Genomic DNA, 24,320 nt, shown 5'->3' on the forward strand with positions numbered 1-24,320 from the left:
CATGCTATTATCTTGCCAAACTTTGGATGTTTTGTATGCCTTTTATATCTTTTTTGGGACTAACCTATTAACTCACTGCCAAGTTCCAGTTCCTGTTTTTTCCGTGTTTTTGACCCTTTTCAGAGGAGAATATTAAACGGAGTCCAAACGGAATAAAACCTCTGAAAAGATTTTTTTCCGGAACAGAATATACGCAGGGAGCTTGAGAACCAAGGCAGAGGGCGCCAAGGAAGGCCACAAGCCCCCTAGCCGAGGCCTAGGGGGTCGCGCCTAGCAGGCTTGTGGGCCCCCTGTGGCTCTGATACGTGTCCAACGTATCTATAATTTTTGATGGTTTCATGCTATTATCTTGTCAAACTTAGGATGTTTTGCATGCCTTTTATATTTTTTTGGGAGTAACTTACTAACTCAGTGCCAAGTGCCAGTTTCTGTTTTTCCGTGTTTTGACCCTTTTTCAGGCGGAGTCCAAACGGAATAAATCTTTCGCGATGATTTGTTATGGAAAATATCAAAATACCGGAAGCAAAAGATACCGGAGAAGAGTCCCGAGGAAGCCACAAGCCTGGGGGGCGCCCCAACCCCCCTGGCCGCACCACAAGGGCTTGTGACTTCCTTGTGGGTCCCCCTGACTTGTTCACGCCATCTAGTCTTATAAATACGTAAACCTCCAGAAAGAAACCTAGATCGGGAGTTCCATCATCGCAAGCCTCTGTAGCCACCAAAAACCAATATTGAGCCCGTTCTGGCACCCTGCGAGAGGGGGAATTCATCTCCGGTGGCCATCTTCATCATCCAAGCGATCTCCAGAGTAGTTCTCCCTCGGGGCTGAGGGTATGTACCAGTAGCTATGTGTTTGATCTCTTTCTCTCGTGTTCTTGAGATGTCTTGATCTCGATGTACCGTGGGCTTTGCTACTATAGTTGGATCTTATGATGTTCTTCCCCCTCTCCCTTCTTGTAATGAATTGAGTTTCCCCTTCGAAGTTATCTTATCGGATTGAGTCTTTGAGAACACTTGATGTATGTCTTGCACGAGTCTATCTGATGTGATCAACTTGCGGGTTTGTGACAATTGGGAACCTATGCATATGGGTTGGCACACGTGGATTCATGTGAGCACTCGATGTATGTTTTGGTTATCAACTTGCGGGTTCGTGACACTGGGAACCTACGCATAGGGGTTGGCACACATTTTGACTCACCGGTAGAAACTCTGGGGCACTCTTTGAAGTTCTATGTGTTGGTTTAATAGATGATTCTAAGATTGTGTGATGCATATCGTATAATCATGCCCACGGATACTTGATGTGACAATGGAGTATCTAGGTGACATTAGGGTCTTGGTTGATATGTATCTTAAGGTGTTATTCTAGTACGAACTCTTGAATAGATCGATCAGAAAGAATAACTTTATGGTGGTTTCGTACCCGACAATAATCTCTTCGTTTGTTCTCCGCTATTAGTGACTTTGGAGTGACTCTTTGTTGCATGTTGAGGGCTAGTTATATGATCCAATTATGTTATCATTGTTGAGAGAACTTCACTAGTGAAAGTATGAACCCTAGGCCTTGTTTCCACGCATTGCAATACCGTTCGTGCTCACCTTTGTTACTAGTTACCTTGCTGTTTTTGTAATTTCAGATTACAAAAACCTATATCTACCATCCATATTGCACTTGTTTCACCATCTCTTCAACGAACTAGTGCACCTATACAACTTACCATTGTATTGGGTGTGTTGGGGACACAAGAGACTCTTTGTTATCTGGTTGCAGGGTTGCTTGAGAGGGACCATCTTCATCCTATGCCTCCCGCGGATTGATAAACCTTAGGTCACCCACTTGAGGGGAAATTGCTACTGTCCTACAAACCTCTATACTTGGAGGCCCAACAACGTCTACAAGGAGAAGGTTGCGTAGTAGACATCAGGCTCCTCTACCCTACTTCTTCCACCTATAAATCCCCGAAAAATCCAAAACCACGGAGGAGATCCACGAAAAAACTTTTCCGCCGCCGCAAGCTTCTGTCTCCGCAAGATCCCATCTGGGGCACTGATACGTCTCCAACGTATCTACTTTTCCAAACTCTTTTGCCCTTGTTTTGGACTATAATTTGCATGATTTGAATGGAACTAACCTGGACTGACGCTGTTTTCAGCAGAATTGCTTTGGTGTTATTTTTGTGCGGAAATCAAAGTTCACCAAACGTCCTGAAAATTTACGGGGAGCAATTTTGGAAAATATCAAAAATATATGCGCCATGTTCCACCTCAGGGGGTGGGCCAGTGGGCCACAAGCCCCTGCTCCGCCACCACCCCCCTGGTGGTGGTGGGCAGGCTTGTGGGGCCCACAGGAACCTGCCGCCCCCAACTCCAGCTCTATAAGTTGCCTTTCGTCCCAGAAAAAATAAAAAAGAGAAGTTTTCGTCGCGTTTTCGATACGGAGGCGCCGCCACCACCTGTTCTTCATCTGGAGGGCAGATCTGGAGTCCGTCTTGGGCTCCGGAGAAGGGAAATCGTCGCCATCGTCATCATCAACCTTCTTCCCTCTCTAATTCCATGAAGCTCTTCGTCGTTCGTGAGTAATTTATTCGTAGGCTCGCTGGCCGGTGATGAGTAGGATGAGATCTATCATGTAATCGAGTTAGTTTTGATGGGGATTGATCCCTAGTATCCACTATGTTCTGAGATTGATGTTGCTACTACTTTGCCATGCTTAATGCTTGTCACTAGGGCCCGAGTGCCATGATTTCAGATCTGAAATTATTATGTTGTCACCAATATATGTGTGTTTTAGATCCGATCTTGCAAGTTGTAGTTACCTACTATGTGTTATGATCCGGCAACACCGGAGTGACAATAACCGGAACCACTCCCGGTGATGACCATAGTTTGAGGAGTTCATGTGTTCACCAAATGCTAATGCGTTGGTCCGGTTCTTTATTAAAAGGAGAACCTTAATATCCCGTAGTTTCCTTTTGGACCCCACTGCCACGGGAAGGATGGACAATAGATGTCATGCAAGTTCTTTTCCCCAAGCACGTATGACGACACACGGAATGCATGCCTACATCACATTGACGAACGGGGGCTAGCGACTTATCTCTCCGTGTTATAGATGTTGCATGATGAATATCATTCGAACAAATCACCGACCCATTGCCTACGAGTTTGTCCTACTGTTGCTACTATTGTTACTTGTCTTGCTCTGCTACTGCTACTACTGTTGCTACTGCTGTTACTTGTCTTGCTCTGCTGCTGCTACTACTACTGTTGCTACTACTGTCGCTTGCTACTATTGCTACCTGCTACTGCTGTCACTACTGCTGTTCCTTGTCACTGCTATTGCTCGTTACACAGCTGCTACCTGCTACACTGTTGGTTCACCTACCGTTGACGGGAATTGACAACTTCCGTCGACGCGGCAACGAAGGCACCATTGATACAATCGTTGGGAATAGTCTGCCGTCAAAAGATCGTTTCTGACACCGTTGTTATCATATTACTTTGCTGTTACTACTGTGCTTGCAGATACAAATCTTTCAGGTGTGGTTGAATCTGACAAATTCAGCTACTAATACTCGAGAGTATTATCTCACCTCCTTTAGGCGATCAATAAATTGGGTCGAATACTCTACCCTCGAAAACTATTGCAAACCCACGCGCTGGTGGGCCGTCAACAACATTCTTCTAGTCTCATTACTGGGGAGTGCTTTCAGCATTCTTCTGGTGCCGTTGCAGGAGAAGGTTTGTTGTCATAAGCATTCGTCTAGCTAACGCTAGAGATTGCATGATCAGCATTTTTCTGGCTCCGTTGCCGGGGAGGTATTGCTATATTCTCTGAGTTACTTGGGATTTATATCTGCTGATCACTATGGAGAATCTGAAGGATCCAAATACCAAAGTCTTGCCCTCAACTACGAGGGGAGGTAAGGAATTGCCATCTAGCTCTGCACTTGATTCACCTTCCGTTATGAGTAAGTTTGCGACATCACCTCCTGCTAGAAATCTTGATATGTCGCCTGTGCTTGATGATGCTTATGATACTACTGCTAGAGATGCTATGCTTGATACTATGGCTGATGATGCTATGCTTGATACTATGCCTGATGATACTATGCCTGATACTGCTAGAGATGCTATGCTCGATACTGCTTTGCCTGATGATGCTAGAGATGCTATTTTGCCTGATGATGCTATGCTTGATACTTCTAGAGATACTCCTTTGCCTGATGTTCCACTAGGAGTGTTCCTTGATGCTCATATTGCTAGAGTTACTGCCAATGCTCGTGATGCTCCTGAAACTGCCGATGCTATTGAGATAGAATCTGCTTTTGCTCCTACTAGATCTAGCTCTCCTAGATATGAATTGCCTGATATACCTGAGGGTTACGTTATGGAGAGAGAGATAGCTAGGATTTTCTTGTGTGTAAGGATGCCTATGACGCTGAGAAATTACTTCTCAAGTGAAAGGAAAAATCTCGGGAAGCTAGGATGTAAAATGACCCGAAGTTTGCCACTTCGCCTATCTTTGTCACCGATAAGGATTATGAATTCTCTGTCGACCCTGAGATAATCTCTCTAGTCGAATTTGATCCTTTTCACGGTCATGAGTCTGAGACGGTCATAGCCCATCTTGCCAAACTATCCAAAATAGCCAAACTCTTCACTAATGAGGAGAAGATCCGCCACTACTATATCCTTAAGCTGTTTCCTTTCTCTCTAAAGGATGATGCTAAAGCCTGGTTCACCTCTCTTGCTCCTGGATGTCTGTGTAGTCCCCAGGAGATGGTCTATTACTTCTGTGAGAAATATTTCCCTGCCCATAAGAAGCAAGCTGCCTTGCAGGAAATATACAACTTTGCTCAACTCCAAGAAGAGAGTCTTCCACAAGCTTGGGGGAGGCTCGTCTAGCTACAAAATGCTTTGCCTAATCACCCTCTTAAGAAGAACGATATACTTGATATCCTCTATAACGGACTTACCGATGCCTCTAGAGACCACCTAGATAGTTGTGCCGGTTGTGTTTTTAGGAAACGAACTGTAGAACAAGCTGAGACCCTACTGAATAACCTCTTGATCAACGATAATGCTTGGACTATTCCCGAACCACCTCCTGAGCCAACTCCTAAGAAAAGAGGTATTCTATACCTCTGTCCCGAAGATATGCAAGAAGCCAAGAAATCTATGCAAGAGAAAGGCATTAGATCTCAAGATGTCAAAAATCTACCACCTATCGAAGAGATCCATGGTCTCGATAACCCGATACAGGTAGTGGAAGTGAATTCTCTGCGTAGGTTTGACGAGAGTGATATTCCTTTTGATAAACCTGCTAGCATATGCTTTGATGAATTTGACAACTTTGTCGCCAAAAAATAGAGTTTCAATGATTATGTTAGCAGACATTTGGAACAAAGTACTCGTATGCTTAGCCATTTAAGTGCTTGTGTAGACAGAAATGTCAATGCTCTAAAGCTTCTGAGTAAACATGCCTCTATGATTACTACTCAGGTAGAACAAGTACTTAAAGTTCATAATGACTTGCTCAATGAATTAAATGACAATTCTGTCAGAGTCATTACTAGAGGAGGCAAAATGACTCAGGAACCTTTGTATCCTGATGGTCATCCTAAGAGAATTGATAAAGATTCTCAAGGAATCAGGTCTGATACACCTAGTCATCCTAAGGAGAAGAAGAAGGATGATAGAAACCTGCACGCCAGTTCACAAAATACTATCACACCTGAAGAACCTAATGATATTTCTGCGTCTGATGCGGAAACACAATCAGGTGATGAACATGAACCTGGTGACAATATGGACAGTGATGTTCGTAATGATGCTCAACCTAGCAATGATGAGGATGTGGAGATTGAACCTACAATTAATCCTGATAATCCACAACCTAAGAGATACGACAAGAATGACTTCACTACTAGGAAGCATGGTAAAGAAAGAGAGCCATGGGTTCAGAGACCTATGCCCTTTCCTCCTAAGCCATCCAAGAAAAAGGATGATGAGGATTTTGAGCGCTTAGTTGAGATGATAAGACCCGTCTTTCTGCGGATGCGGTTAACTGATATGCTCAAGATGTCTCCGTATGCCAAGTACATGAAAGATATCGTGACTAATAAACGGAAGATACCAGATCTTGAGATCTCCACCATGCTTGCCAACTACACTTTCAAAGGTGGAACTCCTAAGAAACTTGGTGATCCCGGAGTGCCCACTATACCTTGCTCCATTAAAGAAAACTACGTAAGAACTGTCTTATGTGACCTTGGAGCCGGTGTTAGTGTTATGCCGCTCTCTCTTTATCGTAGACTTGAGTTGGATAAGTTGACACCCACTGAAATTTCTTTGCAAATGGTCGACAAATCAACTGCTTTCCCTATCGGCATTTGCGAGGATGTGCCTGTTGTGGTTGCTAATACCACTATCTTAACAGACTTTGTTATCTTGGATATCCCCGAGGATGATGCCATGGCTATCATTTTCAGAAGACCCTTTTTAAACACTACACGGGCTGTTATAGATTGCAACAAAGGCAATGTCACTTTCCACGTCTACGGCAATGAGCACACAGTGCACTTTCCGAAGAAACGATATCCAGTACATTGCATCAATGCTATCGAAAAGACTTCATCGATTCTTATTGGGAGCTTTGAATGGCCTATTCCTCGTGTCAAGATGAAGTATGATTTGCTTGTTGGGGAGATACGTATCCCCATTGAGGTGACTTAGTGGCTATTCGAAAATTCTTCGTCCTCTCTTGCGATTCGAGAAGGTTTTGTCATTAGGACTTGATCAATCCCATTGACGGATTTCCTTCGATGACCATGAAACAGATGAATCAGAGAGTCACATACCTCTGTTTTGAGTTTTCCTTTTCTGTTGCTTAGAAGAAAAATGATAGAATTAGTTTAGCTTTTCCTGTTTTCTATTTTAGTGTCCCGGAGAAAAATACCTCGAAAATAAAAGTTCTCTGATGGTCCTGAAAATTTAGTATGATTTTTTCTGGATTTTTTGAAAATTTCTGGGCCTGAGAGCTAGCTAGGGGGCCTAACCAGTGGGCCACAAGCCCCCCACCGCCACCTACCCCCCTGGTGGCGAGGTGCAAGCTTGTGGAGCCCACATGCATCCCCTCCACTCATTCCAGCTCCCAGCCTCTTCTTCCATCTCCAGAAAAAATTGTTTCACAACTCAAACCCGTGTTCTTGCTCATTTGGCTATGATTTTCGATCTCCTTGCTCAAAGCACCATTCTCCGAACTGTTTTGGGGAAACTACTCCTTGGTAAGTGACTCCTCCATTGGTCCAATTAGGTTTTGCTCTAGTGCTTTATCCTTCGCGTATTCTTGCTACCTTGGTGACCCTGTTCTTGAGCTATAAATGTTGATTTTAGCTGGTTCCAAGTAGTTTTAACGTGTGATACGGTCTCTAGGCACTAGTAGGAGTAGTTGCTACAAGTTGGGTTAATCCTTATTCACTTTTCTTTCGAAGTCTCTAAAATTTCAGAATTTTTCAGAGCTAGAAAAGGGAAAAGATGAGGATGTTCTTGAGAGGCTCTTCAAGCCGTAACCCCAAGGAGGATGAGAAGAATCACCCCAAGTACGTAGTCCCTCGAGTCACAGAAGTTCGAGCGTGCGAGTGGCCAAGTGATGATTTTTTGCGCGTCGCCGGACTTTATGAAGACTTTTATTACTTGGTGGAGAACGCAGGTCTTACTGCGTTCGTTGAAGATAAGTGCCCACAATATCTCCTCCTCACCAATATTTTTGTTCAAAGCTTTAACTTTTATCTCAGGAAGAATCCTCCCATGGTTGAGTTCATAATTTACGATATCCCCCAGTGCATGACGCTGCGGGACTTTTGCAATGTATGCAAATTACCTTATGTTGGGGATATCCGTGACCCTTGTCCATGGGACTTGGAGGATTTCATTGGCTCTATTGCTGTTGGAGAGGAGAGAGGAGTGTCTCGCGCTAGAATTGCTAGCATACATTTTCCTGTGCTTCGGTACTTCTCACTATTTGTGGGAAAACGTTTGTTTGGCCGTGGGGAGGCTGGATCACTTAGTTCTGCAGACCTTGCAGTTTTGCATGAAGGCCTTTATAACGATAAGACTTATAGCTTGGGCGCTATAGTAGCTCAACGGTTGAACCTGAACCATTCTAAAGGTGTTGTCTATGGAGGTATCTATGCTACCCGTCTTGCTAGACATTTTGAGATACCGATTAGACTAGGAGAGGAAGGAGAGATGCTTCTCCCTGAGAGATATCTGGATTATGACAGCATGGTTCGCCATGATTTTCTGGATAGAGATACTAGTAGAAGGATGATTTATAACCTGGTGTTTATTCAGGGTACTTGAGAGACTATTACTTTGCCTGCTCCTTTGTTTGATCTTCATGCAGGCCGGTACACTATTATGCCCGCGAACATCTACGCATATTGGGGCTTGGCCCAACCACAGGCGCCCGTGCCCGAGCCGCCAGTCGAGTACCAGACGCTAGTTTATCAGTGGGAGCCAGAGGAGCTCACACAGCAGTGGTATCCACAGTCTGCTCCAGGGTATCCTGGAGCTGGTTATTTCCCACCTTGGGAGTAGACCAAGCTAGGCCAAAAGCCTAAGCTTGGGGGAGTATGTGTTCTCACCGACTTTACATTCATGCTTATGCTTTCACTTTGTTAGCCGGTGTTTACACTTTGCCATTGTTTTATCCATGCTAGTTTCTTTTCGTTTTCTTGTTTTCTTGTTTTATGTCCTTTTGAGAAAACCCCAAAAATATTTTTCTTTCTTCTTTTGGTTGTTGGGAGCTTTCCCGTGTAAATAGTTTTCTTTTTTCTTTGTGTCAAGGTAGAAGATATTGGTTACAATGTTTATTGGTTCTTGCATGCTTACCTCTTTAGCTTTCAAAGAGCCATATTATTGTGTCTTCTCCTTTGTGCTTGCCTGTAGATTCAGCTTAGTCCAATGCGCTTGTTATCGTTTTCATCGTTCGATCGTGCAAATGAAAGGCAACAATGATGATATATGATGAAGTGACTGAGACTGAAAAGCTGGTATGAACTCTATCTATTTTGTTTTTGTAAATATGACTAGCTTGTCGACCCAGATTTAGCTTTGTTGTGAGAGAACCATGTTTGCAATGACAACTTAGAGATCATAGTTTCTGATGCCATGCTTATTTAGCTGACATCTTATAATGGTTTGTCTTGAATGCCAACATAGATTTTGAGATGACTATGATGTAGTATGATAGGATGGTATTCTCCTTTGAATGTTTCAAGTGGCTTGACTTGGCGCATGTTCATGCACGTAGTTGAAACAAAATCAACATAGCCTCTATGATGTTCGTGTTCATGGTGATTTATATCCTGTTCTTGCTTGCATTCAATGTTAGTCAAACTCATTGCATCTTGATGACTGTTGTTGCTCTCTAGTTAGTCGCTTCCCAGTCTTGTGTTAGCCTTCACTTGTACTAAGCGGGAACCTGCTTGTGCATCCACTTCCATAAACCCAAAAGTTTTTCCATGAGAGTCCACCATACCTACCTATTTGCGGTATCTACCTGTCGTTCCAAGTAAATTTGCATGTGCCATTCTCCAAACCTTCAAGAAATAATCTGTTTTGCATGCCCAAACCGCTCATGTGGTGACAGAGGGCTATTGGTATTTTCCATGCTAGGAGTGTTATCCTCGACATGTGTTTATTCACAGTCATTCACGAGAAAGGGGCCGGTATTTGGGATGCCCAGTTCCACGCTTAAATCGAAAACATAACTGTAAAACAAGACTCCCCCCGGATTGATGTTAGTATGGACGGTACCCGAGGATTCAGCTAGCCGTGGAGTGTGATTGATTGGTGGTGGGGGAGTTAAAACTTTACTTTTTTGTTTGGGAACCGCCTATAGCATGAGTAGCATGGAAGATATTGAGAACTCTTGTCATTGCGTTGACAATGAAAGCATGCCACCCAAAATTATTATCTCTGTTTTCAAAGCTTGAGCTGTGGCACCTGTGCAAATCAATGCTTCCCTCTGCGAAGGGCCTGTCTATTTATTTTCCTGTCGAGTCATCCTCCTCTTATATAAGCACCAATTAGAGAGCACCTCTGTCATTTTTATGCTTTGCTTTTGATTGATATTGAGTATGACTATGACTAGATCTTCGTTGCTATGAATTATAATGTTTAGTCAACCCTTGTTCTTTGAAAGTGCTCTGCATTTATGTTTTGCGGCCTCAGAAAGAGCTAGCGGGATACCACCTATTCATATTGCTTCATGCTTGTTTTGATTGAAGTGTTGGTATTTGAACCTCATTATTATTTGCTCGTTAGCTGATTATGCCATTGAGATTAGTTTACCGTGAGACCTTTGTGTCATTTGCTTATGTGGTTAACTTTTGATCTTGCTAAAATTCTGGTTATGAGTTAGACATAGTTGCAACAACAAGATCAAACAGAGTTTGTCAAAGTTTTTCTTTCTCTCTTAGTTGGTCAACTGAGTTTCTTGAGGACAAGCAAGGTTTTAAGCTTGGGGCAGTTGATACGTCTCCAACGTATCTACTTTTCCAAACTCTTTTGACCTTGTGTTTGGACTATAATTTGCATGATTTGAATGGAACTAACCTGGACTGACGCTGTTTTCAGCAGAATTGCCTTGGTGTTATTTTTGCGCAGAAATCAAAGTTCTCCAAACGTCCTGAAAATATACGGGGAGCAGTTTTGGAAAATATCAAAAATATATGCGCCAACTTCCACCTCAGGGGGTGGGCCAGTGGGCCACAAGCCCTTGCTCCACCACCACCCCCCTGGTGGCGGTGGGCAGGCTTGTGCGGCCCACAGGCACCTGCCGCCCCCAACTCTAGCTCTATAAGTTGCCTTTCGTCCCAGAAAAAAAAAAGTTTTCATCGCGTTTTCGATACGAGGCGCCGCCACCACCTGTTCTTCATCTGGAGGGCAGATCTGGAGTCCGTGGGCTCCGGAGAAGGGAAATCATCGCCATCGTCATCATCAACCTTCTTCCCTCTCCAATTCCATGAAGCTCTTCGTCGTTCGTGAGTAATCTATTCGTAGTCTCGCTGGGCGGTGATGAGTAGGATGACATCTATCATGTAATCATGTTAGTTTTGATGGGGATTGATCCCTAGTATCCACTATGTTCTGAGATTGATGTTGCTACTACTTTGCCATGCTTAATGCTTGTCACTAGGGCCCGAGTGCCATGATTTCAGATCTGAAATTATTATGTTGTCACCAATATATGTGTGTTTTAGATCCGATCTTGCAAGTTGTAGTTACCTACTACGTGTTATGATCCGGCAACCCCGGAGTGACAATAACCGGAACCACTCTCGGTGATGACCATAGTTTGAGGAGTTCATGTGTTCACCAAGTGCTAATGCATTGGTCCGGTTCTTTATTAAAAGGAGAACCTTAATATCCCATAGTTTCCTTTTGGACCCCGCTGCCATGGGAGGGATGGACAATAGATGTCATGCAAGTTCTTTTCCCTAAGCACGTATGACGACACATGGAATGCATGCCTACATCACATTGACGAACGGGAGCTAGCCACTTATCTCTCCGTGTTATAGTTGTTGCATGATGAATATCATCCGGACAAATCACCGACCCATTGCCTACGAGTTTGTCCTACTATTGCTACTGTTGTTACTTGTCTTGCTCTGCTGCTGCTACTACTGTTGCTACCGCTGTTACTTGTCTTGCTCTGCTGCTGCTGCTACTACTGTTGCTACTACTGTCGCTTGCTACTTTTGCTACTTGCTACTGCTGTCACTATTGTTGTTCCTTGCCACTGCTATTGCTCGTTACACTGCTGCTACCTGCTACACTGTTGGTTCACCTACCGTTGACGGGAATTGACAACTTCAACGAAGGCGCCATTGATACAATCGTTAGGAATAGTCTACCGTCAACAGATCATTTCTGACACCGTTGTTATCATATTACTTTGTTGTTACTACTGTGCTTGCAGATACTAATCTTTCAGGTGTGGTTGAATCTGACAAATTCAGCTGCTAATACTCGAGAGTATACTCTCACCTCCTTTAGGCGATCAACAAATTGGGTCGAATACTCTACCCTCAAAAACTACTGCGAACCCACGCGCTGGTGGGCGGTCAACAACATTCTTCTAGTCTCATTATTGGGGGGTGCTTTCAGCATTCTTCTGGTGCCGTTGCAGGAGAAGGTTTGTTGTCATAAGCATTCGTCTAGCTAACACCATAGATTGCACGATCAGGCATGTTCTGGTGCCATGCCGGAGGGGGGATTCGGATAAGGAGGGCTTCTTCATCAACACCATTGCCTCTCCGATGATGCATGAGTAGTTCACCATAGACCTTCGGGTCCATAGCTAGTAGCTAGATGGCTTCTTCTTTCTCTTGGATCTTCAATACAAAGTTCTCCATGATCTTTATGGAGATCTATCTGATGTAATCTTCTGTTGCGGTGTGTTTGTCGAGATCCGATGAATTGTGGATTTATGACAAGATTATCTATGAATCTTATTTGAGTTTCTTATGATGTCTTATATGCATGATTTCATTTCCTTGTAATTCTCTTCGAGTTGTGGGTTTTGTTTTGCCAACTTGATCTATGATTCTTGCAATGGGAGAAGTGCTTGGTTTTGGGTTTATACCATGCGGTGACCTCACCCAGTGACAGAAGGGGTAGCGAGGCACACATCATGATGATGACATCAAGGGTAAAAAGATGGGGTTTATATCTATTGCATGAAGTTATCCCTCTACATCATGTCATCTTGCTTAAGGCGTTACTCTGTTTGTAATGAACTCAATACACTAGATGCATGCTGGATAGCGGTCAATGTGTCGAGTAATAGTAGTAGATGCAGAAAGTATCGGTCTACTTGTCTCGGACGTGATGCCTATATGTATGATCATTTCCTTAGATATCGTCATGACTTTGCGTCGTTCTATCAATTGCTCGACAGTAATTCGTTCACCCACTGTAATATTTGTTATCTTGAGAGAAGCCTCTAGTGAACACTATGGCCACCGGGTCTACTTTACATCATATTTTTAGCCCTACACTTTTACTTTGTTGCACTTTCGGCCTTCAGATCTCACCTTGCAATCAATCGTGAAGGGATTGACAACCCCTTTGTCGCGTTGGGTGCAAGTTTGCTATTTTTGCGTAGGTACATTAGTGCCTCGTCTTGATACTCCTACTGGATTGATACCTTGGTTCTCAAACTGAGTGAAATACTTACTTCTACTGTGCTGCATCACCCTTTCCTCTTCAAGGGAAAAAAACCAACGCAAGCTCAAGACGTAGCAATCATCATAATGAGCTCAATGTGACTAAGGATGATGTGTTATGGAACGAGTAAACACATTTGCCGGTAACGAGATTGAACAAGCTATAGGGATACCGATGATCGAATCTCGGGCAAGTGTCATGCCGGTAGACAAAGGGAACTGCATACGGGTTTAAGTGAATCCTTGACATCATTGTTCATTCGATGAGATCATCGAGGAACTTGTGGGAGCCAACATGGATATCCAGATCCCACTATTGGTTATTGGCCGGAGAGATGTCTCAGTCATGTGTGCATGTTTCCCGAACCCGTAGGGTTTACACACTAAAGGCTCGGTGATGCTAGAGTTGTTATGGGAATCGTATATGTGGTTACCGAAGGTTGTTCGGAGTCCCAGATAAGATCCCGGACGTCACGAGGACTTCAAAAATGGTCAGGAGGTAAAGATTTATATATGGGAAGTCATATTTTTGGTACCGGAAAAGTTTCGGGTTTTTCTCGTATTGTATGAGGAAGCTTCTAGAGGTTCCGGAAACATTCGTGGAGACCGGAAATCCACCAAGGGTTCCACCACGTCCCAAGGGTGTGCATGGGCTGAGGGGATACGTCGTGGCCTTATTGGGCCAAGCACACAAGTCTCTCAAGGCCCATATAGTTGGGAAAGGTGGAATGTCCACCTTTGTATGGAAGGGAAGGAAGGGGACTAGGATTCCACCTCCTCTCCCCTTGGCTGCACCCTAGGGCTCGTAAGGGCTGTTCTCCATGCCCCTCCACCTATATATAGAGAGGAGGAGGTGCCCCAAGAGCACACATGAAACCCTTGGCGCCCCTCTCTCTCCCTAGATTGTTTTCTCCTCCGTTTGTGCTTTCGGTAGCGCTAGGCGTAGCCCTGCCGGGATAGCACCACCACAACCGCCACCATGTCGTCGTGCTGCCCAAGTTCTTCCTTAACTTCTCATTCCTCCTTGCTGGATCAATAAGGAGGATACGTCCCCGGGTTGTAGGTGTGTTGATACGTTCGGTGTTCGGATTGGATCTTCTGCATTTTGAATCGCCGTGAGTACGACTCCATTGACCATGTTTATAGTAACGCTTCCTCTATGCGATCTTCAACGGTATGAAGATGCTCTACCTCACTCGTTGCTGGTATCTCCTAGATGATCTTGGTGTGACGTTGGAAATTTTTTAAATTATTACTACGTTCCCCAACACTATACATATAGTAAAAAATGTGGCGTTGGTATATTTTATAATGTGAATTCAGCAAGGCAGAGTTTATGAAACATAATATATCACGTGACAATTTGAACCCTAAATCTCAAGTGATATTGGTGAAAGAAATGCATAAATTGAGATCTTGCTACAAATGGATTATAAGATGTGGCTACATGAATAGATTGCAAACACCAGCATGTGTCCAACAAAATGGCAGTCGTCTATCTAGGACATTCATATGGATTGTAAGATCTGGAACGAATTATTAGCGCGATCACTTACCCTAGTTAATCGGATTTTTAGAAAAATCATTTGTACAGTCAATTTGTAACCAGAGAAAATCTATCTATGATGTAGTTACCAAAGATGGGTATAGTTGACCAAGCGGTTCTCCGTCGGAGTCGTTATCATCGCCAGAGTGGTCGTTAGAGTCGATGTGGACCACCGGCTCCGACTGCGGAAGCACGATGGTGGGGGCGACGTCAAGTCTGCGCTGCTATCCACGCAACACATCATCTGCGGCGACGATAGTCTTTTTGTGCCACTTCATGTTGTGCTCGGGTGCTTCGCCAGCCCCAACGTGGTCACTCCCTCCCATGGTGTACTTAGGGGAGGCTGCTGATCATGACTCAGAACGACGATGAGAATGCAGGGGAGAGGATTGTGTGTTTAGCGAGAATGCGGTCTGCAGCCGCCTTTTAAAACCAGCGATATGGGCGGCGGTTTAAAGGGGCGGCTCACCTCCCGGTGAGCCTGCGTACCGTCAATTCACACGCCTAATGGCACGTCTCCGTGTGAGACTGAGCAGCGAAAACGCTTCCCATCAATTCATGCACCTGTTTGTACGCCTCCTGGTTAGCCTGCGCGTCGGCGTGCTAGCATGTGTCCCATCAAATCAGAACTGCTTGCATGGATCGTGTGGCGTGTATTGTTTTTTGTCTTTGAGAATTAACTCTACCGCTTGATTATTATGTAACTGAAGGTAAGGCATGTGCGGTGTTGTTGTAACGACAATGGGTTGGATTAATAAACCATTTGCGGTGGTCGTGATAGTTCTGTGTTGCATATATTAAGCTTAGTTAGAAACTTTTCTCACATTGTATGATTTATTTACCATGATCTATTTGTTCCATATCATGAAATCATGTCAATGTTTCATGAATTCTAACTTAGCTGATAACTTGCTGGAATTTGGAAACCAAGAGTCTCAATGTTTGCGGTTGAGCAACGATGCAGAGATGTTTGCAATTTGTTGCCTTTCCTTGCAAGGGGACTAAACATGCACCCAAGATGTAAATTTTGATTTTCTAATCCATTCTGGCACAATACCGCATGTATTTATAGTTCGAATTTGAAATTTATAAATTAAATCCCTAAGGAATCAGTTTAATGTATGAAGTGTATTAATGTTCTCTAAAACTTCGAATTTTACTACGGTGCTCTTATTGTCACATGTTCACTACAGAAAAAGTTGGACATGCAGTGGTGTGGTGGGATGGGTTGGGGTGGGGGGTCCGGCACACTATGTGTCGTGAGACGCCATGTGGGGTTGTCTGGTTTGTGAGGCACGTGCCAAATATTGTTGGAAATATGCCCTAGAGGCAATAATAAATTAGTGATTATTATATTTCTTTGTTTGTGATAATCGTTTATTATCCATGTTATAATTGTGTTGATTGGAAACTCAAATACATGTGTGGATACATAGACAAAACACTGTCCCTAGTAAACCTCTAGTTGACTAACTCATTGATCAAAGATGGTCAAGGTTTCCTGACCATAGACAAGTGTTGTCGCTTGATAACGGGATCACATCATTGGGAGATTCCTGTGATGGACTAAACCCAAACTATGAACGTAGCATGTGATCGTGTCATTTTGTTTCTATTGTTTCCTGCGTGTCAAGTATTCATTCCTATGACCATGAGATCATGTAACTCAATGACACCGAAGGAATACGTTGTGTGTATCAAACGTCACAACGTTACTGGGTGACTATAAAGGTGCTCTACAGGTATCTCCGAAGGTGTCCGTTGAGTTAGCATGGATCAAGACTGGGATTTTTCACTCCGTGTGACAAAGAGGTATCTTGGGGACCACTCGGTAATACAACATCACAAACAAGCCTTGCAAGCAATGTGTCTAATGTGTTATCCACGGGATCTTGTATTACGGAACGAGTAAAGAGGCTTGCCGGTAACGAGATTAAAATAGGTATAGGGATACCGACAATCAAATCTCGGGAAAGTGACATACCCAAGGGCAAAGGGAATGATATACGGGATTATATGAATCCTTGGCACGGAGGTTCAACCAATAAGATCTTCGTAGAATATGTAGAATCCAATATGGGCATCCAAGTCCCGCTATTGGATATTGACCGAGGAGTGTCTCGGGTCATGTCTACATAGTTCTCGAACCCGTAGGGTCTGCACACTTAAGGTTCGATGATGTTTTAGTATAGTTAAGTTATATGTGTTGGTGACCAAAGGTTGTTCAGAGTCTCGGATGAGATCACGGACATCATGAGGGTTTCCGGAATGATCCGGAAACGAAGATTGATATATTGGAAGTTGGTGTTTGGATTTTGGAAAGTTTTCGGGCATTGCCGGCACTGTACAGGGAGTGACGAATGGGTTCCGAGGGCCCACTGGGTGGGCCCACCACGCCCCAAGGGGTCCACGTGGGTTTATTGGATGTACAATAAGGTATAATGGGCTGACAAAGTCATCCAATGAAAGCCCATGAGGAAAAAGTGGAAAATCCAAAAGAGGTGGGAAAATAAGGAAGGAGTCCTAATCCAAATGGGATTGGAGAAGGACTTCTCCCTCCCACTTTGGCCGGCCCAAGGAGGGTTTCCTTGGTGCACCAAGGCTGCCCAAGGATGCCTCTCCCCTCCTCCTATATATATTAGAGGTTTAGGGCTTTTGAGACACAACTTTGCCACGTGCAACTCAAACCTACACCTCGTAGTTCTTCCTCTAGACTAGATTTCTGCGAAGCTCGAGCGGAGCCCTGCAGAAATAGATCATCACCAATACCGGCGCACCGTCATGTTGTCGGAGAACTCGTCTATTTCTCCGTCTCTCTTTCTGGATCAAGAAGGCCGAGATCGTCATCGAGCTGTATGTGTGCTGAACGCGGAGGTGCCGTCCGTTCGGCGCTAGATCGCAACGGATCGTGGGACGGAGCGTGGGACGACATTGATTTGAATCACGAAGCTGTACCACTACATCAACCGTGTTTCTTAAACGCTTCTCTCTGAGCGATCTATAAGGGTATGTGGATAAAATCTCCCTCTCCTAGATGAAGATCACCGTGATAGGTCTTCGTGTGCGTAGGAAATTTTTTGTTTCCCATGCAACATTCCCCAACGCAAACACCATATGATACAACTATATTAACAAATCTTGTGATACATCAAGATTGTGACATCTCAAGAACACAAGAGAGAGAGAGATTAAACACATAGCTACTGGTACAAAACCTAAGCCCCGTGGGTGAACTACTCCCTCCCCATCATGGCCTCCGCGGGGATGATGAAGATGGGCACCAGAGATGATTTCTCCTCTCCCGCAGGGTATTGGAACGTCTCCAGATTGGTTTTTCATCGATACAGAGAGTTGCGGCGGCGGAGCGGAAGTTCTCTCTTTATTTATGGAGTTTCTAGTATATATATAGGAGTTTTTAGCATTGGAATCACAATTAATGGAGCCACGTGGGTCCCACAAGCCATCACGCCACGGCCTAGGGGGTCGCGACATGTTGGCGTGTGGCCCACTGGTGGGTCCCCTCTGGTGGCTCTTCGCTCCAATATTTATTATTTCCTCCAAGAAAAACTATAAAAGTTCTGGACGATTCTGAGAACTTTCATTTTCTGCACAAAAAACAACACCACGGTAATCCTGTTGAAAAAAACGTCACTCCGGGTTAGTTATAAAAAAATCATCTGAAGTGCATCAAAACCATATAAAAATATTGAAAACATATGTGAATATGGCATGAATACTTCATAAATTATCGATCGTTGGAGGCATATCACCATCCCGAAGCTCAATTCGTACTCCTCCTCGAGTAGGTAAATGATAAAAGAAATAATTTATGAAGTTTGAATGCTATCATAGTATGTTTGACCAATAATAATTCCAATCACTTTTTCTAGAATAATATCACGTAACTTTTTCATAACAATCATCATGGTTGAGTAGCAATTATTCACATGTCATGGATCAAACAATGCATTCTCTTGAAACTCAACATTATATGTTCTTAGTCATCAAACAATTTCAATGCATCATTTATACTCGTGATCTGCTTTGGGTTTTCTGTGAAGAGGGACGGGTAATCGCAATACAATGTGGGTAAGTATTTCCCTTAGTTATGAAACCAAGAATTATTGAACCAATAGCAATAGCAATCCACAACCGTCTTCAACGGCTGCACACAAAAGAACAAACGGCTTGCACCCAATGCAGGCAAGAGGGTTCTCAATCCCCTTGGTCTCGTTATTTGCAATCGAATGGGGTATGTGGAAATTTTAGATAATTATAAAATTCAAAATAAAAGAAAATAAAATAAATGGCAGCAAGGTGTTGGAGGTTTTAGCAGTGTGTTGTGAATAGACCCACGGACCATAGCTTTCCTTAATGGCATCTCTAATGAAAATAAGCATACGGTGGGTAAACAAATTACTGTTGGGCAATTGAAACAAGAGCAGATAGTTATGCGGGAATGATTATGTAAATATAGGCATCACATCCATAAACAAATAGGCTGACTCTTGCCTGCACCTACTACTACTACTTCACGTCAGAGCGCTTCTATGCTTGCCTCTCTACGTATTAAGTTCATGACAAACAAAGTAATGCTTGGAGTAAGATGGCATGATGTAGAGAAAATAAACTCAGCCAATATGAATAAATCCCATCACTTTACCCTTAGTAAAAAAACACAAAGAGGCAATTTATCCCCTTCTATCACTGGGATATAGAAACTCGTGAGGCTGAACCTACTACAACGCACCTCTCTCACCGAAGAAATGTCAATCTAGTTGGCCAAACTATTTCAATAGATCGGAAAGAATAACGAAGCTATTATAATCGTGCACATAAGAATCATATTATATATCAAATGAGACTCAAATATTTATCATGAATAATATGAACATAAACCCACAATTCATCGGATCCCAACAAACGTATCGCACAAAAGAGTTACATCATATGGATCAAAGTGAAGATGTGATGACCGTTGTATTGAAGATCAAAGAGAGATAGATATGCCATCTAGGTACTGCTATGGACCTGTAGGTCTATGGTGACCTAATCATACATCATCTCATGGCAGCAAGGTTGATTAAGAAGCCTTTTGTGATCAATCCCCCCTCTGGTAGAGTGCCAGAACAGAGCTCTAGATGGCCTCCATCGAAACATAGACTTGCGGCAGTGTAAAATGTGTTTTGGAGCCTCCTCTGATGTTCTTAGCGTAAATAGGAATTTATAGGCCATAGAACGGGGTCGAGGGAGCCACGAGGCGGCCACGAGTTATCAGGGCCCAAGTCGTGACCTGATGGCTTGTGAGAGCCTCGTGTGCCTCGTGGCCTTCTTCCGATGCTCCACACTGTTCTTTTAGTCCATAAAAAGTTCACAAAAAATTTCACGTCCATTGGACTTCATTTGGTACTCGAACCTGAAAAGTGGAAAAACATGCATAAAATAGCAACTCGCACTAGGCACTTGGTCAATAGGTTAGTGCCAAACAATAATTTAAATTGGTAGATAAGTGCCTAACAGTGTTCTAAAATGATAATATAATAGCATGGAACAATCAAAAATTATAGATGTGTTGGAGACGTATCAAGCATCCCCAGGCTTAATTCCTACTCGTCCTTGAGTAGGTAAATGATAAAAACAGAATTTTTGATGTGACATACTATCCATGATGTATTATTTTGCAGGCACGCTCATTGAGAAATGCTGGATTAAGCAGTATTAACACACGAATATTTATAAGTATAAGCAGGAAAACAATTGTTCTTTAAAGTGTATGATCCTCAAAGATTGTTTCAACCCTTTCCATCTTTATTATATTAGCAAGGCATGGCTGCATCTTCATCACAAAACTTCAAATGTTAAGCACCATAGTGCCCAAGTGAAGCAATTGTATCGCACTTTGTGAATATGCATCAACTTTTTGTTCTTCACGCAATACATGAGCGCGAACCATTGGACATAGCATATAGGTGGAATAGATTAAGGTGGTAGTTTTCAAAGGGGTTGAAAATTGAAGAAGATAGTCTCAGATCAACTAGGCGTATCAATGGGTTATGGAGATACCCATTGATAGATATTGATACAAGGAGTAAGGATTGCCATGCAAATGATGCACTAGAGCTATAAGTGTATGAAAGCTCCCCTTAAGCTAAGTGGGGTGTGCATCCAACTTGCTTTCTCATGAAGACCACATGCATTTGAGGATGCCCCTCATTGGAATATACAAGCCAAGTTTATATTATTTTTTATTACCAATAGCATATGAATGATATAACATGAGACTCTCTACATGATGTACATAGTGCCACTTTGAGGCACAAGTGTGGTAAAGGATAGTAGCAAAATCCCTTCTCTCTTTTTATCTCTTTTTTTATATGGTGGGATCATTTGGCCTCGCCCATCTTTATTTCCTCACTGGGACAATGCTCTAATAATGATTATCACCCCCTCACAAAAAACAATGATGATCATCACACTTTTATTCACTTACAACTCATGGATAACTCGATATGATGAATGAAGTAACATGACTCCAATATGAATGCCTTTGGCAGTGTACCAGGATGTGCAATGATCTAGCGTGGCATGTATTCAGCATATGAATTTTGGTGGATTTTCTAAAAAATACAATTATGAATGGTGGCTTTGCCACAAATTCTATGTCAGCTCTATATGATCATGCAAAGCAATATGATGATCGAACTAGTCATGTGAAGTGACGATGGAATTTGCATTGCAATATAACTCTAAATAGCTATATAAATGCCATAATATGTAGGTATGATGGCTTTTTAGGAGGATATAATAAGACTTATGTGCAACAGAGTGTATCATGTCGCGGGGTTTGGAAGCACCGGCGAAAGTCGTGCCAATCCTCGAGGTGAGAATGGGCTATGCGCGGTACTAGAGAGGCTAGCAAATATGAGGAGATGAGATTGCGTGTGTCCATGGTGTCACATTAGTCACAAAGAACTCATATACTTATTACAAAGTTTTATTAGTCTTATCACAAATCAAAGTACTACTCAGATGCCACGAGGGAGAGGGTTGGTAGGAGTTTATCATCGCGTTACTCCGACTAAACAACACTAGGTTTTGAACGAGGAATAGAAATGCTCCCACATCATCACCATGCCTTTTTAATTTTTTAAATGTTCAAGAAGTTTTAACATCTCTTAATGTGAGCACCTCTCTGGATTAACAATTATGCACTCACACCTTTTTCATATCACCACATCAATATTCATTAATCACAATTTCTCTGTATGTGCTACATGATGGTTTTAATTACCACTTATTGAATACTCATTATTTTTAATCTAGTCTTATGACACATGCAAATTACTATAACTATTTGTCCAGCTCTTAAACAAGTATAAGTGAAGAATGAGAGCATATTATTTATGTAAAATCTACATGCCACCGTGCTTAGAAAAATATAAGTGAAGTACTAGAGGAACTGCTAAGCTCAAAAGATATGAGTGAAGCACATAGCATATTCTAACAAATCATGATGATCGTGTCACTCTCTCAAATAGGTGTGTCCAGAAAACAATGATTGTGTCGAACTGAAAGTAAAAGTAAACAAAAAGCAAACGAGGATCCAAGCAACACTCATATCATGTCACTACTGAAATTCAGAAATTTGCCGTCTGCCACGGCGGACGGCAAAGGGGGGAACCACGGACGGCAAAGGCTTTGCTGTCGGTTAGCAGACGGCAAACTAGACGGTAAAAAAATCCGGTGAAGAGGTTCTTTGCCATCTACTTTTGTAAAGCGGATGGCAAAGAATCTTTGCCATGAGGGGGCAGACGACAAATTACCTGGGACGGCATATACTGCAACGGCCCCGTTAAGTGTTAATGGCAGGCCTCCTCTCTTTGCCGTCTACCATCCCCCCTTTGCCATGTGGGGGTAGACGGCAAAGAGGGGAGAGAGAGGGGGCTGATTCACCCCTTTGCCGTCTGCCCACCCCCCTTTGCCATGTGGGGGCAGACGGCAAAGTGGGGAGAGAGAGGGGGCAGATTCCCCCCTTTGCCGTCTGCCTACACCCCTTTGCCATGTGGGGGCAGACGGCAAAGAGGGGAGAGAGAGGGGGCAGATTCCCCCCTTTGCCGTCTGCCTACACCCCTTTGCCATGTGGGGGCAGACGGCAAAGGGGGGAACCAGCCCCTTTTTAATTTATTTTTTATTATGCCAGCATTTTTAACAATAATTAGGATATATATATATATATATATATATATTTGACATAAACAAATTTCTTTCCGTACTCATAACCATATTAAAATAACTCTCATCCATAGTGCATACATATTATGCAAGTTGCATCCATACCAAGCCATATATTACACCAGTTTCATCCACATGCATACAAACTTTCATATATATCCATATACTACAATAGTTTCAATCCAAGCCATGGTACAAGAAATCATCTTCAAGCATTCGATCAATATAATCCAAGCTTCCCGTGAAGAGAAGGTAATCTCCAAAATGACAAATAGGAAAGTTAGAAGAATAATACTAGATGAAGAAGTGTATATATAGGTTATTTCAGAGAGAAATTAGCTAAGTATAGATCATTTAGGAGCTAACTAAGCTAATTATTTCATTTAGGTGGAACCCTAGCTAACTATAGGTCGTTTCGGAGCTGACTTGGGTAAAATAGGTCATTCCGGAGTAAACTGTGCTTATTAAGCCATTTTGGATCTAGCTGGCTAATTATAGGCCATTTAATACCTAAGTTAGGGGGAATAGGTCATCTTGCAGCTACGTAAGCCTTATTATGTCATTTAGGAGAGAACTTAGCTAACTGTAGGTCATTTTTTATTAAATAGGTCATTTGGAGCTAACTAAGCTAATTATGTCATTTCGTCGGATAATTAGCCAATTTAGCCTTTCTTGGATGAGTCTAACCTACGTAGAAGAAGAGAAAGAGCAAAAGAAGTAAAAGAAGGAGGAGGAGGAGGAGGAGGAGGAGAAGGAAGAGGCGAAGAAGAAGAAAAGAAGAAGGAGAAGGAGAAGGAGGAAGAAGGAGGAAGAAGAAGGAGAAGGAGGAGCTGCTTCTCCTTCTTCTCCTCCTTCTTCTCCTTCTTCTTATCCTCCTCCCTCTCCTTCTTCTTCTTCTCCTCTTCTTCTTCTTCATTCCTTTCATTTTTCCTCTTTCTTCTCCTCTTGTCCCCTTCTGCGGGCTAAATTGGCTTAGAATGCCTTTTTGGAGCTAATTATGTCGTTTCGAGGATAATTAGCTAAGTAAGGTCATGTTTTATTAAATAGACCATTTAGGAGCTCACTAATCTAATTATCTCATCTAGCTGGAACCCTAGCTAACTATACGTCGTTTCGGAGCTAACTTGGGTAAAATAGGTAATTCCGGAGCAAAATATGCTTATTAAGCCATTTTGGATCTAGCTAGGCTAATTATAGGCCATTTAATACCTAAGTTAGGGGGAATAGGTCATCTTGCAGCTACGTAAGCCTTATTATATCATTTAGGACAGAACTTAGCTAACTATAGGTCATTT

This window comes from Hordeum vulgare, chromosome 2H (assembly GCF_904849725.1).
Source record: "Hordeum vulgare subsp. vulgare chromosome 2H, MorexV3_pseudomolecules_assembly, whole genome shotgun sequence".
NCBI lineage: Eukaryota > Viridiplantae > Streptophyta > Magnoliopsida > Poales > Poaceae > Hordeum > Hordeum vulgare.